Source organism: Rhinatrema bivittatum, chromosome 19 (genome assembly GCF_901001135.1).
Source record: "Rhinatrema bivittatum chromosome 19, aRhiBiv1.1, whole genome shotgun sequence".
Taxonomy (NCBI): domain Eukaryota; kingdom Metazoa; phylum Chordata; class Amphibia; order Gymnophiona; family Rhinatrematidae; genus Rhinatrema; species Rhinatrema bivittatum.
In genome coordinates this window covers 19,845,800-19,863,140 of record NC_042633.1, presented here as the reverse complement: position 1 = coordinate 19,863,140, position 17,341 = coordinate 19,845,800, and the positions used below count along the sequence as shown (strand labels likewise).

General features: G+C 45.2%; 1 protein-coding gene across 2 annotated transcripts in view; it reads left to right on the top strand.

The window, feature by feature from the left end:
* The first annotated feature begins 9,222 nt into the window (after positions 1 to 9,222).
* Positions 9,223 to 17,341, top strand: part of LOC115080850 (coiled-coil domain-containing protein 106-like) — a 65,307-nt gene continuing 57,188 nt past the window's right edge. Inside the window, exon 1 of one of the 2 annotated variants that reach the window (XM_029585295.1) lies at positions 9,223 to 9,802. The gene's annotated coding sequence lies outside the window, so the exon portion shown is untranslated. The remainder of the gene's footprint in view (positions 9,803 to 17,341) is intronic. The other variant, XM_029585297.1, reaches the window with a different exon arrangement.

Below are 17,341 nucleotides of genomic sequence, written 5' to 3'. Positions count from 1 at the left end.
CCAGAGGTTTGGATTCAGAAATTGATGTCTCAAGTGTGTCAGTTGGTGAAAACCATACACTTGACGGTATGGTCCTACCTACAGGTGCTCGGCTTGATGGTGGAAACCCTGGATGTGGTGCTGTGGACGAGGGCGCATATGCGTCCTCTTCAGCGCTCTCTGCTGCCTCGTTGGAACCTGCAGTCTTGGGACTATGCGGTTCAGCTCCACTTGCCGATGGAAATCTGCTCCCGCCTCCAGTGGTGATTGCAGGAGGATCATCTGAGAAAGGGAGTTCCCTTGTTCTCTCCGGCCTGGTTGGTACTCATGACAGATTCGAGTCTCCACAGTTGGAGGGCTCATTGTCTGGAGTTAACGGCCCAAGGACATTGGAATGCTGAAGAGTCCTGCTGGAACATCAATCACCTGGAAGCCCAGGCAGTACGGCTGGTATGCTTGCAGTTCAGCCACAGGCTGTGGGTTCAAATGGTTCGTGTGATGTTAGACAACGTGATGACAGTGGCCTACATCAATTGCCAGGTAGGAACCAAGAGCCAGCAAGTGTCACAGGAAATAGACCAGCTTATAGAATGGGCGGAAGGTTATCTGCGGATGATCTTGGCCTTTCACATTGCAGGAAAAGACAATGTAAGAGCGGACTTTCTAAGCAGGGAGAGTCTGGACCCAGGAGAGTGGGTGTTATCAGCCAAGGCATTTCAGCTGATTGTGGATCTCTGGGGTCTTCCGTTCCTAGACCAGAAGGTGACTGGTCTTGCAATGCGAAGGTTCTTCGATTCTACAGTCGCAGGAGAAATCCGAGGTCTCAGGGAATGATGCTCTTGTACAGGTCTGGCCGAAAAACAGGTTGCTTTATGCCTTTCTTCCATGGCCCTTGCTGGGCAGGATAATTTGCAAAATCGAAGGCCACAGGAGGCTAGTGCTCCTGGTGGCACCGGACTGGCCCAGATGTTCGTGGTATGTGGATTTGCGAAGACTCCTGGTGGAGACCCTCCTTCGCCTTCCACCGCACATAGATCTGTTACAACAGGGACCTGTTCTTCACGAGGATCCAACTTGGTTCTGTCTTACAGTTTGGCCCTTGAGAGGGCTCACCTGTTGAAGTGTGGTTATTCCTCTGCAGTGACTGCCACCTTATTCCGTGTTCACACATTCTTCACTTCCTTGGCTTATGTGCAGGTTTGGAGAGTTTTTGAGGCCTGTTCAGTTGAGATCCCACTCATTCTGGACTTTTTGCAGGATGGGTTGAATAAAGGATTGACCCTTAATTCCTTGAAGGTGCAGGTTACGGCTCTTACCTGTTTCAAGGGCCAGGTGAATGGTGGTTCATTTTCATCTCACCCTAATGTGATCCTTTTTTTGAAGGGAGTGTGGCATCTTAGTCCTCCCTTGAGGTTACCAGGTCCCTTGTGGAGTCTTAACTTGGTGCTGGATTTTTTGACCGGGCCTCTGTTCTGACCCCTGCGTAGCCTTTCCTTGCAGTTGTTGACCTTGAAGACAGTGTTCCTGGTGGCTATATGTTCAGCGCATCAGATTTCTGAACTGCAGGCCTTGTTTTGCCGAGAGCCATTCCTTTGGATGACTCCAGGGGGGGGTTACAGCTGTGTACTGTTCCATCCTTCTTGCTCAAGGTGGTCTCGGACTTTCATTTGAATCAGTCCATCTCCTTGCCGTCCCTGGATAAGGTCAGGGATCCGGAGGAGTATAATCTCCTGTGTTCCTTGGATGTCAAGAGTCTTGTGCGGTATCTGGAGGTTTCTGAACCTTTTCGAAAGACGGATCGCCTGTTTGTCCTTCATGGTCGAAGGAAGCAGGGCGAACCAGCTTTGCGGGCTAATATAGCTTGCTGGATTAAGGAGGTAGTCACGGCTGCGTATGTAGATGCTGGAAAGCCGTTGCTTACTCAAGTTAGGGTTCATTCCACTAGGGCTCAGGCAGTGTCATGGGCAGAAGTTAGTCTGTTGTCTCTTGTCGATATCTGCCGAGCGGCGACGTGGTCCTCCTTACACACTTTTTCCAGGTTTTATCGTCTGGATGTGCAGGCTTGGGAGGATGCAGCCTTTTCACATGTGGTGTTGACTGGACCGCGGGCAGCTTCCCACCCTGTTGGGGAGTAGCTTTCGTTCATCCCACTGGTCCTGAGTCCATCTGTCTACATGCTAGGAAAGGAGAAATTACTACTTACCTGATAATTTCGTTTTCCTTAGTGTAGACAGATGAACTGTTATGCCCGTCGGTCGCAGACGGCTGCAACCACTTCTGCTCACCTCTTTCTTCTCTTCCCTGACTCCATGGGGTAGATTGGCACCTCCGCTAGCTACCTACGACCTGCCTACCGCTTCCAGGCCTCCCGGGTCGGCACGGACGCCGCCGACCGCCATCTTGCCATCAGGTCCCTCTAGGCGCGCGCATACAGGCCGGTCTTAGCCACGTCATGGCGGGAACCTCGGGGGCGTCCCCTTCCGATGATGTCAGGATCTGTGGATATTTAAACCTGCTGGCCATCTCTGAAGACGATTTGGCAAAAAGTCTCATCCTTGCTATTTCCGCCTCGCTTCCTGAGGACCCTGTGTTCTAGATTCCAGTTCCGACGTGGACGTCTCAGGTACCAGCTCCTCGGGGGTCTCTCTCTCGTCCTGGCTATCCGCTCCTCGGAGGGCCTGACACCTGGAACTCCGTCTGCTCCGTTCCCCGGGGCTTCCTGGAGCCAACTTGCTTTTTTGTGAGTACTCCGCCTTGCGGATCACTTCCTACCTACCAAGTGCTATCGGGTGTACCCCACGCTGCGGGCCATTACCATCGCTACAATGAACTCCCTCAGAAGTGCCTGCTCTACTACACTATTGAAGACCTCACAGGCGCTTCCCGCCTTGTGGACTGCTATTAAACTGACCGAGGACCCTCACTGGTGTACCCCGCACTGCGGGCCATTACCACTTCCACCTTGGGCCTCGACTGTGCTCCTCGCTCTGCGGGCCGCTATCACCTCTTCTGAGGACTTCATCTGTATATCCTACTCTGCGAGCTTTTACCATCTCTACCGATGACATTATTGGTGTACCCCGCCCCGCGGGCCACTACCACCTCTATCAAGGCCTCTTCGGTGTACCCCGCTTTGCGGGCCACTACCATCTCTACAAGAGACCTCTCCGTTGTACCCGCTTCACGGACTACTACCAGCGCTATGGAGGTATTCCCTCAGGGCACTACCTATCCCATCGACCCTGTACCTCAGGGTCTGTGTGACCATCTCTCTCTGGCACCTCCCACTCCATGGGTAGTGCCTCTATCTCTGGCACCTCCCTACTCCATGGGTAGTGCCTCTATCTCTGGCACCTCCCTACTCCATGGGAAGTGCCTCTATCTCTTTAATAAAGACTCTATTCCTTCTGTGCCTTCCTTAGCTGAAACCTAGCCTCCCGGCAGTGAGGCTCACAGGGCTCCTCCCCGTGGGCAGTAACACCTCTCACTTCGGCCCAGGGTTCACACACCATCTGATATCTCAGAATCCTAACATGGACTCAGCTTCCTGCCCTTGGCTGCCTCATGAGTGTGTCAGTAGTCTGCCTGTGGGGCTCTGGGTCCACTGGTAAGTGGTCATCCAGTCCCTAGCTTGAGGTACCTAGAATCTTAAGTGAGTTCAGTGTTTATGGTTGGTTGAGTACAGTTCTGGTTACCTATTTTTAATCCTGGTTTTTAATCAAGATTTTTGCTAGTCTGTCCACAGTTGGCTTTTGAAGAGAATACTGGCAGGCTGGGGTCACTGCAGGGTTATGTATACTGTGACGTCAGCTTGCTCTGTCTCCATCTGCTGGCAGGGGAGCATAACCCACTGGTCCCAAGTCCATCTGTCTACACTAAGGAAAACAAAATTATCAGGTAAGTAACTTCTCCACGACAGCTCCACTAAATCTCTAATCCAAGGGCAAAAGCAATGCCTTCTTTACCCCTCACTCCCCCACCCCTGAGGATCCTCTGTGCCCATCCAGGCTTTACCCCTCACTCCCCCACCACTGAGGATCCTTTCTGTCTATCTTCTATGGGATTTTTTTTATTATTATGTCACCTTTCATGACTGGTCAGGCACTTGAAAGTGGATTACAGTCAAGTACTGTAGGTATTTCCCTTTCTTCAGTGGGCTTATACTCTTGGGTTGTACCTGAGGCAGCAGTTTGCCCAAGATCACAAGGAGTGACAACAGGATTTGAACCCTGGCTTCCCTCTTTTACAGCCTGCTGCTCTAACCTCTAGGCTGCTACTCCTCCACTCCATGTCTTGCTTTCTATCTATAAAGATTTATATTCCGCTACATTAAAAAAATGTTCAACGTGAATTACAGACTGGTACACGCATACATATAGAAAAATACAGGGGACAGTTGTAAATACACAAATGCAAAATAAAACAAAACATGACATAAAAACACAGTAAATTCAAGCTGCTAAGGTGACATTTGAAGATCAAGAGACAGTGGTGATTTTATTTATTTATTTATTTATTTAGACATTTTATATACCATCAATCATTCCAACTGAAGATCACAACTGTTTACAAAAGTAACATTCATGCTATAGATCAACCCAAACAATAGCTCAACACAATTGGGAGTAATTTAAATCGACGGTGATGTTCTAGCACATTTTTCACAAAAGGTCTATGGTGATGTTCTAGTACATTTTCGCTAAAGGTGTGGGACATTGGGCTGGAAGTACAGAAAATCTGTTTCAGTAATTTACAGAGTGTCATTGCATTGCCATTCGCTACTTTTATCCTCTCGTTACTAATTAATGTCTTTTCACTATTATTGCAGACTCTGCGTTCTGCTACTTTAAGTTAGGTTATACGCATTTTTTAATAACCATGTTTTTAGCTCACGTTTGAATCTCTTTCCTTCTGACATCGGTCGTATTGTCTCAGGTAGAGAATTCCAGAGTTTTGGGCCCGCTATGGAAAACACACGATCTCTTATTTGCGGCAGATGTGTTTTCTGTATTGTAGGCACAGTCAGCAGGCCTGTATTTTGCGATCTTAAAGTTCGCTGTGGCGTGCATGGCAGTAGTGTCATGCCTATCAGCCCAGGGTTCTTGGAGTGGCAGATTTTAAATATTAATGTTAATACTTTGCAATATTTGCGGGGTTGTACTGGTAGCCAGGGTAGTGCTATTGGTGATGGTGTGATGTGATCAAATTTCCTTGTTCTTATTAATAGTCTTGCTGCAGCATTTTGTAGTAAACTGTAGGGGTTTTTTATTAGACAATTAGGAAGTCCGAGTAATAGGGAGTTACAGTAGTCTATGTCTGAGAAGATGAGCGTTTGCAGAACCGTACGGAAGTCTTCAAACGTTAGTAAAGGTTTCAGTCTATGGAGTATGCACAGCTTAGCATAGCTTGTATTAATTAATTTCTGTGCATTTTCATTGTGAGGTTTTCATCTAACTGGATTCCTAAGTCCCGTCCTTGATCAGAGGCTGTGATTTGAAAATGAGCCAGGGCTAGGGGGCGGAGGTTTAACTGTAGAGGAGTTTCTCCTTAACCAAATGATTTCAGTTTCTTTTGTGTTTAGTGTTAGTTCTTGGCTGTATGGCCTTCGTGTGTGTCAAGAGTGTCAGTGCCGTATTTTCAAATGATTTGGCAAGTGGAAGGTAGAACTGAATGTCATCGAAGGTGGCGATTCCTAGTTCTGCCAGTAATTTGCACAGAGGAAGCATCTAAATGTTGAATAGGGTAGCCGAGAGTGCTGAACCCTGGGGGACACCTGTATTGATAGGGAAGGTGTCAGAGATGTCGATATATTGGAATGTGATCATGCGAAGGGCTCCGGGCAACGCGTTCCATAAGCGAGGGCTGCAACCGAGAAGGCTTTCTCTCTTGTAGCTGTAAGGTGTGCTATTCGAGCTGGAGGAACTTCCAATAAGTATTTGTTGACTGACCTTAAGGTTCTGGGCGGCCTATAGATTCGTAATATGGTAGTAACCCATGGGGCCATGTCACTGTTTAGTAACTTCTGGATGAGAGATGCTACTTTGTAATGGAAAAGCCAGTATACCAGGAGCCAGTGCAGTGCTTTTAACTCAGGACTGATGTGATTGCGTGGCTTTGTTTCTGTTAATACTGTTTTTGGACTTCATACATTCATTTTTTACCTGACTGGCCTCTTCTGCTGAACCTCCAGTCCAAACAGAACTTGTTCCATTCCTGCATTTACAACTGGGGAGGAGGAGGCAGGTCTGAGGCTAAAGTGCCATGGCCCTTCATACTAGGGTTGAACCCTAGTGGACCAATTTTGGCCTGCATATCTTCCTGACAAAAAGCTAACGGGTACAACAGAGTCACACATTTGCATATGTACTAAGTGAGGCCTTTCCTAAACTGTGAATCTGGGGTCCCCCACTGGGTTCTATCAGAACATTAAGCAAAGGCCACTACCTACAGATTATTATTATTTTACTTAATTCAGCAAAATTTCTTTGCTAGAGTGCTAAGAGGGTCTCCTAAGAGTGCCCAGTAAACCCAAATGGGCTGATCCTCTCCAGGTTTTGCCACATTAAAGGAACGGAGCTATAGTTTTACAGATGGAGAAATACCCAAACTACAATTTCTTGCATGCGATGGGGGCAAAACGAGGCCCTGCATCAGCCTGTTCTGGTTGGTCTGGGTGAGACAGCCACACTTAAGCCCTCTGTATCTATTTACTGACCAACAGAAAGCTTCAAAAAGAGAAAGGAAACTTTGCAATAAATAATAGTAAGCGAACATACATAATCCAAGGGGAATGAGTGGATGTGGGCAAAAGTGGGAATATCCTCAGCAGGAGACCAAAAGCTTCTTGGGTCTAGAATCTAGACTCAAGATAAAACTCCACTGTGACCAAGTAACCAGGAAATCCCCAATGTTAAATAAACAGGGCAGTAGGACATGGGTTTGTAAAATACTTTAATCAGCCTTAAATCTGCACCAGGCTTCACCCTTCTCACCTTAAAAGTCCTTGACAGATTACATTCACACACACACGTAGTTTTGGTTATGCCTCACAGACAGCATGAAAAGACTTTGTGAGCGTCCACAAGGGGATATCTCCAGAAAAGGAGAAAGGTCTGACATGGGCCTTAAAAATACATCGAGGAGAGAGACAGGGCCAAGAGACAGATGATCAAAGTGCGGCATTCCAGCAGCCTGTGGAAAACTGGATTCTTCGCAGTTTGTGATATAATTTATCGGACCAAGAATAATTCTAAACAAGGGGACCTATTTGGTCTAGAAAGCTGAAGTACTGCAACCTCTTTCAATCATTCTCAAATTAGTCTAAATATCATGACAACCTACAAAGCACCCAAATAAAAGGGCATTATTTGGACACTTGAGTGATAGAGTTGCCACCTGGCAGGCTGATCCAATTCAGGTTTTCCTCCCCAGCTGCAGCTATGGGAGGAAAACCAATTTCTGTAGAACAAGCAGGAAACTACAAATCCAATAGATGTAATGGGGACAAAAGTGGAATGGGCTCGGCCTGTTAGGTAGCCACTGTAGAGAGAGAGAGAGCTGGTGACTCTGGGGCATTAAGTTCATCAAGGGCAGGCTGATCCAGCACTAGTTTTGCCTCTTTCCCCCCCCCCCCTTTTGTGGCTGTGTGTAGTAATTTGCTTTTTCATTTTCTTGAAGGAACTACAAGTCCCAGACACCTGATGCCAAAACCAGGATCAGCTCAATACCTCCTGAAGACATGATGCTATGCAGTTCAGAACTACGAAGTGACCCAGTTCAAGAAGGGAGGCACTTAGCTAGTCCTGTTTTTTGAACTTCCATCCCAATGCATGGGGACATTTGTACTTTTTGCTTCAGTGTTTTACAAATCAGTACAGTGGGTACCAAAAGTGCATCAGGATGGAGGGCTGTCAGAAATCCAGGACTGGCCAAATATCTTCTTCCTTGAACTGGTTCACCTTAGATTAGAACATAAGAAATTGCCATGCTGGGTCAGACTCTCTGTTTCCTGTCTTTTAACCAGCTTGTAATCCACAAAAGGACATCGCCTCCTATCCGATGACTTTTTAGTTTTCGTAGAAGCCTCTGATGAGGGACTTTGTCAAACGCCTTCTGAAAATCCAAGTACACTACATCTACCGGTTCACCTTTATCCACATGTTTATTAACCCCTTCAAAAAAAATGAAGCAGATTTGTTAGGCAAGACTTCCCTTGGGTAAATCCGTGTTGACTATGTTCCATTAAATCATGTCTTTCTATATGCTTTACGATTTTGATCTTGAGAAAAGTTTCCACTATTTTTCCAGGCACTGAAGTCAGGCTCACTGGTCTATAATTACCCAGACCGCCCCTGGAGCCTTTTTTAAATATTGGGGTTACATTAGCCACCCTCCAGTCTTCAGGTGCAATGGATGATTTTAATGATAGGTTACAAATTTTAACTAATAGATCAGAAATTTAGGTTTAATGTTTGTATTTCAGAGAGACTTAGTGACCCGGTGGCTGGAGAGATTTTTTTTTTTTTTTACACCAGTCCTGGTGTTCTTTATGATCTCTTCCTGCCGCCATACCATCCTGGTGCATTCTGAGACCTGTGATGACCATAATAACATAGAACTGCAAATCCCACAATGAAGTGTGGGGCGTAAGGTTAACAAATATGAAAACAGGCTTAGCCAGGTGTCTTCCTCCAGAAGCAGGGTAACTTGAGAACTCTGCACACGTTTTATTGACAAGTTTAAATTTTAGGAATGGGGAAGAAAATGCAAAAAGGCGAACTGGAACTAGAAGCACTGAATTCTGTGCACCGCCGGACAAATGCCCGAGGTGCATCTGGTTGCTACGGCAACCAGGCGGGGAAGATGTTTATCTGTGGAGCCAACAGAAAATTACGAGTAGCCCGGGAAGAGAAGTAAAACAGATCCCAGGCTCAAATGGGAATAAAAATAATTTTATAGACAGATAGGGAGCGAGCGAGAGAGAAATAATCCTCTGTGGCGGTCAACTGACGTTGCTTCCGTTTCCGGTTTACTTTTTCTGTGGGACAAATAATCCAGAATCATTATTTTATTTTAATTAGTACCCATCCCCGCCACCTTTTAAAATATTTTCCTTTTAACAATAATAAAAATAATAATAATAATAGTTGCCTCGCTCTATGTGCCGAACATTTTCTTTCCGCTTCCGGTCAAGATCCCCGCCCCCTGCGTTTCCGGCTTCCAGCCGGAGCATCACTTCCGGCCTGGCCTCTGCCGCTCTCAGCTTTTTTCACTCCCCCCCCCCCTTCTTTTTCCTTCTCTCCCCCGCCCTCCAACAAAAACCACTGGTGCAACTTCCTCTTCCGAAAATAATTCATCCCCTCCATAACCAAACAAAATCAAAGAAACGAAATAAAAAGAAAGCCAGCAACAAAAAAAAGAGATCCGAAGGAGGATTCGGCATTCAGTCCCACCTTGGGCCCCTCTAAGTTATCCTGATCGTTTTTGGAGGGATAAAGACAGACGAGGAGGGGAGATCAAGTGTAATATTATTATTATTTGGAAGGATTTTTATCTCCTTTCCACCTGGATTTCTAATTGTGTGTGGGGGAAAGTTTTAGTCAATGCCTTTCTTTTCCTGTTTAACAGGAATTTCTCCCTCACCCCCAGATCTGGCCTTTTAGTCCCCCATCAGCCTTAAGATCCTGTTCTGGTAGAAGACAAATTGGATTATTATTTTTTTGTCGTGCTTGTATTTTTTTCCCAAAACAATCTCTCCCTCCACCCAAGACTTATTTTTGTTCACCTGCTAAAGATTGTCAGGATGCTCTGAAGTCCGATCTGGGTAAGTTGGGGACTTTGCTGCCCTGTATTTGTGGGTTTGGAGTGGGGGTCCTTACTTGCCTGAAGCTTTTGTTCTTTCTTTGGAGGGAGGGAGGCTCCTCTACAGGTTCCCCGGAGAAAAATATTTTCTTTGCTGTCTGTCTTTAATTCATATCAGTATGTGTGTGTATATATGTATAGTGTGTGTGATTACTATAAATGTACTTTTATGTGATTTTGTTTATATGAATTTATTTTTATCCGCTCTGAGCAGATATTTTGAAAATAATCTGTGTATGTGTGATATATTTATGTATATGTGTCAAAAATAAGAAAGTACTCTAAATTTAAAGTAAAAAAAATGTCAGCACTTCTTTTTTTTTTTTTTTTTTTTTTACTCAACACATAAGCTCTGGAATTAGTTGTCGGAGAATGTGGTGAAAGTTATTAGTGTAGCTGCATTTAAAAAAAGTTTGCATAAGTTCCTGGAGGAAAAGGCCATTAACCATTATTAAGGTAGAGTTGCAGGAATCCATTTCTTATTCTTGGAATAAGCAGTTTGGAATCTATCTACCCCTTGGGATCCTGCCAGGTACTTGTGTTCTAAATATCAAATCACAAAGCATATAGAAAGACATGGTTTAATGGCGCAAAGTCAGCATGGCTTTACCCAAGGCAAGTCTTGCCTCACAAATCTACTGCACTTTTTTGAAGGAGTTAATAAACATGTGGATAAAGGTGAACCGGTAGATGTAGTGTACTTGTTTTTTCAGAAGACAAAGTTCCTCATGAGAGGCGTCTAGGAAAAGTAAAAAGTCATGGTATAGGTGGCGATGTCCTTTCGTGGATTACAAACTGGCTAAAAGACAGGAAACAGTAGGGTTAAATGGACTATTTTCTCAGTGGAAGGAAGTGAGCAGTGGAGTGCCTCAGGGATCTGTATTGGGACCCATGCTTTTCAATATATTTATAAATTATCTGGAAAGAAATATGAAGAGTGAGGGAATCAAATTTGCAGATGATACAAAATTGTTCAGAGTAGTTAAATCACAAGCAGATTGTGATAAATTGCAGGAAGACCTTGTGAGACTGGAAAATTGGGCATCCAAATGGCAGATGAAATTTAATGTGGATAAGTGCAAGGTGATGCATATAGGGAAAAATAACCCATGTCATAGTTACACAATGTTGGGTTCCATATTAGGTGCTACAACCCAAGAAAGAGATCTAGGTGTCATAGTGGATAACACATTGAAATCGCAAACAGAATATTGGGAATTATTAAAAAGGGAATGGTGAATAAAACAGAAAATGTCATAATGCCTCTGTATCGCTCCATGGTGAGATCCCACCTTGAATACTGTGTACAATTCTGGTCGCCGCATCTCAAAAAAGATATAATTGCGATGGAGAAGGTATAGAGAAGGGTGTCCAAAATAAGGGGAATGGAACAGCTCCCCTATGAGGAAAGACTAAAGAGGTTAGGACTTTTCAGCTTTGAGAAGAGACGGCTGAGGGGGGGATATGATAGTGTTTAAAATCATGAGAGGTCTAGAATGGGTAAATGTGAATCGGTTATTTAGTCTTTCAGATAATAGACTAGGGGGCACTCCATGAAGTTAGCATGTGGCACATTTAAAACTAATTGGAGAAAGCTCTTTTTCACTCAACGCACAACTAAACTCTGGAATTTGTTGCCAGAGGATGTAGTTAGTGCAGTTAGTATAGCTGTGTTTAAAAAAGGATTGGATAAGTTCTTGGAGGAGAAGTCCATTACCTGCTATTAAGTTCACTTAGAGAATAGCCACTGCCATTAGCAATGGTAACATGGAATAGACTTAGTTTTTGGGTACTTGCCAGGTTCTTATGGCCTGGATTGGCCACTGTTGGAAACAGGATGCTGGGCTTGATGGACCCTTGGTCTGACCCATTATGGCATGTTCTTATGTTCACTGTATAGAGGAGGGGTAATTTCTTGAAGAAATAAGGGATTCATGACCTTGAACCTGGTTGGTTTCTGAAGTTCTGTTTTGCGGAAACCCATAGTAATATATGAAAATCACAAATAAAGGGCCAGCGCACTGGCACAGTGGTAGTGTCTTCTCACTGCCATATGGAACAATCTGGGTTTGATTCTTGCCTCAGGTCTTCTATGCTCCAGAATGGCCAGAGATACCTCAGAAGTGGCACTTGCGTCCCCTGGAGGGGGAGAGGGAACTCACAGTGAAACCTAGTGGCCGGATTCAGGACCCGTGATTGCAGAATCCTGAAAGGAGCCCTGGAACTTGGCTCCTGGCCTGAGGACTGTTGTTGCACTGACTGGACTAAGTATGGCTGGGGGTGGAGGAAATGCCCAGGTAGCTGTGAATGAAGGAGCAGACTGATCTGGAAATATAAAGATTAATAGGAAATTATCATCCTTCCCTTACCTCCTACTAAAAAAAGAGAAAAATAATAGTCCTAAATGTATATTTTCCCTTAAAAGTAGGGATGCTGGGCACCAAAGACAGTCGATGTGAAAATCAAATCAAGTTGTTAGTGAAATATAAAAGTTCAGATACTCTTTCGGATAATAGAAGGACTAGGGGGCACTCCATGAAGTTAGCATGAGGCACATTTAAAACTATCGGAGAAAATTCTTTTTTACTCAACGCACAATTAAACTCTGGAATTTGTTGCCAGAGGATGTGGTTAGTGCAGTTAGTATAGCTGGGTTTAAAAAAGGATTGGATAAGTTCTTGGAGGAGAAGTCCATTACCTGCTATTAAGTTCACTTAGAGAATAGCCACTGCCATTAGCAACGGTGACATGGAATAGACTTAGTTTTTGGGTACTTGCCAGGTTCTTATGGCCTGGATTGGCCACTGTTGGAAACAGGATGCTGGGCTTGATGGACCCTTGGTCTGACCCAGTATGGCATGTTCTTATGTTCTTAGGTGTAGTGGGTAGGCTGAATGGTGGTTATTATGTCATAGAATACACAACACACTTATTTATAAGTATAGACGTTTTACTTATAATTCTGAGAATAAACAATGAAAGCATACAAGATTAGATTTTGCATTAAGAATATATACAAAGATACTTCCCTTTACAGTTTCCAATGTGAATCTTATATATCTTGGAAAATGGGAAACCCAGCGCTGGAGTTCAGGAACAGGTCATCAGTCACTTTAATATCCAACAAGGTTTTCCTCTGATCTAACCAGTCTGTCTTTTTATGCTAAGGTTCTTGACCTATGTCCCATTTTCTTCTCTGGGCATCTCCCATAGGTTCTTGTCATTTGTTGAGGCCTCAACCTTCTGTGCTGATCATATCAGCAATAGTTAGATGTGGTTAGGTTGCTGATGTTCTGTTTTCTTGACATCTGCACAATTAGCCTCATGAGTAACTGCTCGTTATGTGGAGTCATGGGAAAGGGCATTGTTGCTTAACGGTCCCGTATATTAGAACAGTCTCTCTAATTCAATAAAGCCTAGAGGCTACACATTCTTTCACAAAAGCATTGACATCTTTTTTGTTTCAAGGAGCCTTCCTGTGTGAAGTGTAGCCGACTGTTTGATCAGTAGGTTTGTAGAGTAATGAAGTCTCTTCCCAAATAATAGTGCAATGCTGTCTTAATTTTAATTTGTCATACTACATTATTTTGTTTATATGATATTTCATTACTTATTTTTACACATATGCCTTTGTTCCCTGCTTTGAACCTTAGATAAATTTAGGTTACAAATATCTTAATAAATACTGCAGAGCCTTCAACCAGCTACTGGAGCACATTCACCTAAGCGGACTGTTGTTCGGCGGTGTGAAAAGATGCGGGAAGTGCATCCGCTTACGGTTTTCCTGTGCTGGACAATATTTTTAACATACTTGCATCTTTTCACCTCGACATCGAAATGTGGTCCGCCTTGGTGAATAAATGCCTGTACCTGGTGAAGGCACTGCAGCATCCCATGAATACACGGCTCGGACCAGCGGCTGATCCACGTTTTGCTAAGATCAAACTCGGATGAGGGGAAGTATTTGATACTCCTAGTGTGGAAAAAATTAAGGCATTATTTAGTTAATGTGAAGAACTTTGTAACGCAATAGAAATTAGTGGAACAAAGATAATCACTAATATAGCTAGTGTAATTGCTTGACATAAGGCCTATACGTTCTGAGAATATATATGCCATTTTTCTTAGCTTGCTTGTAATAAGAAACAAGTCATGAGATGAGATATAGTAACAAATAGATCGAGCTGAAGGCATTTCAAGGAGACCCCGTTGGGAAGATCTGAGCACACAAGACAGCATGTAAATCCGAAGTGTAAAATTGACCCAACTAGAGGACTTTAAGCTCAAGAGTTGCAAATCAACATTGCAATCTTATTTGATTTTCTGTTGAATCGGTGACCAGTGTAATGAGCTAAGTATGGGCGTAATGTGTTCACGGATTGATTTAGCCGTTACTATGCATGCAGTGGAATTTTGTGCGATTTGCAGCATTCAAAGAACAGTTGATGGTAAAACCAAGGAACACCGAGTTGCAATGATCTAGCTGTGTAAGAACGGGAGCCTGCAGAACAGCACGGAAATGTTTCAGCCTCCATCTGAAGTTTATAGAAAACTGTCTGGATCCGTGATTTTACACTGAGAGCTTTGCATCGATAATGACGTCTACATTCCGGACATAGGTTGCCAGATTGAGAGAATTGCCTTCAAATGCAGATGGTGCAGCATGCACTGGAAACCGGGCCAGCAGTAGTAGTTCAGCTTTCGCAATATTAAGCATGAGCTTGTTAGAAGAGAAATATATACTGTGTGCTTATTAAATAGGCTCCTCCGGTTGTTGCCCAAATTGTCAGAAATATTTTACATTCCTATACTCCCATAGACCCAAAATGGGAGAAGAGCATTAGTAAATAGGCCCCAAAGTTTGTTAGGAATGGAGGGAAAGTTTGTCCCTCCTCCTACCCCTGCACCATTATATATTTTTAGCTTTTTTACCCTCTTTCTTTTTGTCTGTTTTTTGGTTTTTGGGGTTTTTTTTGTTTTTGCTAGGTTTACTTTTTTGTTAATTTTGTTTTTGCTTTTTTGCTTGTTGTATTGAATAATGTTTTCTTTTTTTCTGCTTTTGTTTTCCCTCTGCTCTTTTTCCTCCCTGCCTATTCCTCTCCCTTTCCTCTGGTTCCAGGCCAGTGTTAGATTTTAGGCAACCCGGTAATCTGGCACCTTGGATCTTTCCAGCCATGTTACGTATGTGTGTGTGTATGTGTCTCTGTCTCTCCTCTTGGTTAAACCGTAAGTTATTTCTACTCTGTGCTTATATGCAAGTAATGGCTTGCTTTACCACGCTGTGAGCATCTGTAGCGTGGCAGTGGAAGAGGAAGACTGGGAGCCCCGCTGTTGATCATTCTAGAAATGCTTTTTGAACAAGAATGTTACCTTTCGAGTGATATTTCCTGCCCGATTGTTTTTAAAGTGGGGGTTTCATTCTTGGCAGGTATTTAATGTCTGAAGTGTTTTTAAAAGCTCCTGATCCGGGGGGGGGGGGGTGCCTCTGTGCTGATCATCATTGGCGTTTCTCCCTCCTCCTCCTCCTCCTTCCCCCCCCCCAAAATACATTTGCTGTCACCTGATAAATGTGAAGTGCACTACTGCTGGCAGAACCCCCAGAGGCTCAGCAAGAGAAGAGAAATTCACTACTGGGGAAGGGGAAAGAGGGGGGGTGGTGTGTTTTGGGTTTATTCCAAGAATTAAAACAGAAAACAGGCCGGAAGGTAAGAGCTAGTAAGGATACCTGGGAATAAGACTAGAAACGAAAGCAGCTGAAAGAGCTCGGAGGTATGCACGCATTTCCGGCTTTTCCCCTTCCTACAGTGGGGGTGAAAGTCATTAGACGGGGATCGCCCCCAGCATTTTCAGCTGCCTTTCACCGGTGCAATGAGACTTGTACAGTCCGAGAGGCCTCGTGTCTGTCCTGCCCCAATCCAAAAGCCATCCCGGGCTCCCCCCTCCCTCCCTCTCTCACTTCTTTTGCTACTGGCAGTGCCTGAAATGTACTGTGCCCCGTGGGTAAGAACCCAGAAATGAACCTTTGCCCAGCGCCATAGCCAGGCCTTCCTCCAGCTATTGAAACTCTGCAGCAACAGGAAAGAAAAGAAATGAGCAGGATAAATAAACACATTGAAGTCTCTCCGGTTTGCAGCCCACTGAGAGTCACAATGTTCATGGGTTCAGCATTGAAGGAGGCGGGGAAACATCAGTTTATCGGGGAACCTGGCCTCCTGCTGCAGAATGGCTTTGGGGGGAAAAGGAACGAGGCAGCCTTCCACCAGCCCGAGCCCTTGAAAGAAAAGGCGCTTGCCATAAACCCTCTGTGCGCCCTCTCCGGCCATGTCGCACTGCACCCCGAGTGACGAGGCAGCGAGGGGCTTAGCCAGCTCTCTCCCGATCCAGCAAGAGGGGGGGGGGCGCAGATGACAGCTGGAGCGTTTCTCTCGGGTGACCCTCTTTTGTCTTTAAATAATCAGATTTCTTAAGCATATAGAATCCTCCCCTCTGTCCTAGCAAGTGGGTGCACGGATTCGAGACATCCCCCTGCCCTGTGGAGCTTAGTCGGTACTCGGTGGCGACATGAAATCCAAGGGTGTCCAAGGCCAAGCCTCTGAGCTGTCACGTTCCCCCCCCCCCCCCCCCCCCCAACCTCTCCCTTTGTCCCAAATAATTTCCACTGTCCAGCTGTGGACCTCTCCGTTTGGCTGCTAGCTCCCTGTTTGCTAATAATAACAGTGGGAACAGACTGGAGAGCATGAGCATGGGGGTCACTCTCTGGCGGTGTCTGCTAATTATCTAACTATATCGGGGGTGAGGGGAGGACATGTTGAGCTTCGTATAACCATTAGCATTCTCCTTTATTTAAAAAAAATAGTGATTAACTGATGGGGGTGAGTCATTAGTGAGAAATGAGGCAATCATTCCTACAGGAGGGAAGACTTTAATTGTAACACAGAACACATCTGATCTTCCTCTGCCATTGTTAGCGGGTGGAGGCAGAACCGCATCGGGCTTGGCTGGAACCCTAACCTCAGCAGTGTGGCCACATTGGGCCTCCCAGGAAGGGCAGCCATGACTCACTGAGACGGGCTGTTTAGGACAGCGGCCTTGCAGATGTTGGTAGCCATGTGGACCGCTGCAAAGCTTGGCAGGAAGTCATGGTAGGAGGGGCCTAGGTGTCGGATTAGGCCACGGGGTCTTCTGCAAATCCTAACTTGCGGAACGGCCTCCCAGCGGAGGTGGGGGAGGCCAGCACTGGGGCAGATTTTGGGTGCTTGAGAGCGGGGCTGAAAAGACCCGGGGGATGAGGGAGCCGGCGTTCGTTTTTAGGACTGGGAACGGAGACAGGCATGAGCCGGGATTCTCAGAGCAGAGGCGCGCACATGGCCAGCACCTTGAAAGCTCATTCTCGGCGAGCTGATTCCCTTAAAGTTACAGGCCTGTCAGTGTGCCGGTTTCCTAGCGCCACGCCTCTTTTCTTTGGGTCTTATTCCCAGCTCTCCTTTTTAGTGTTTGTAAA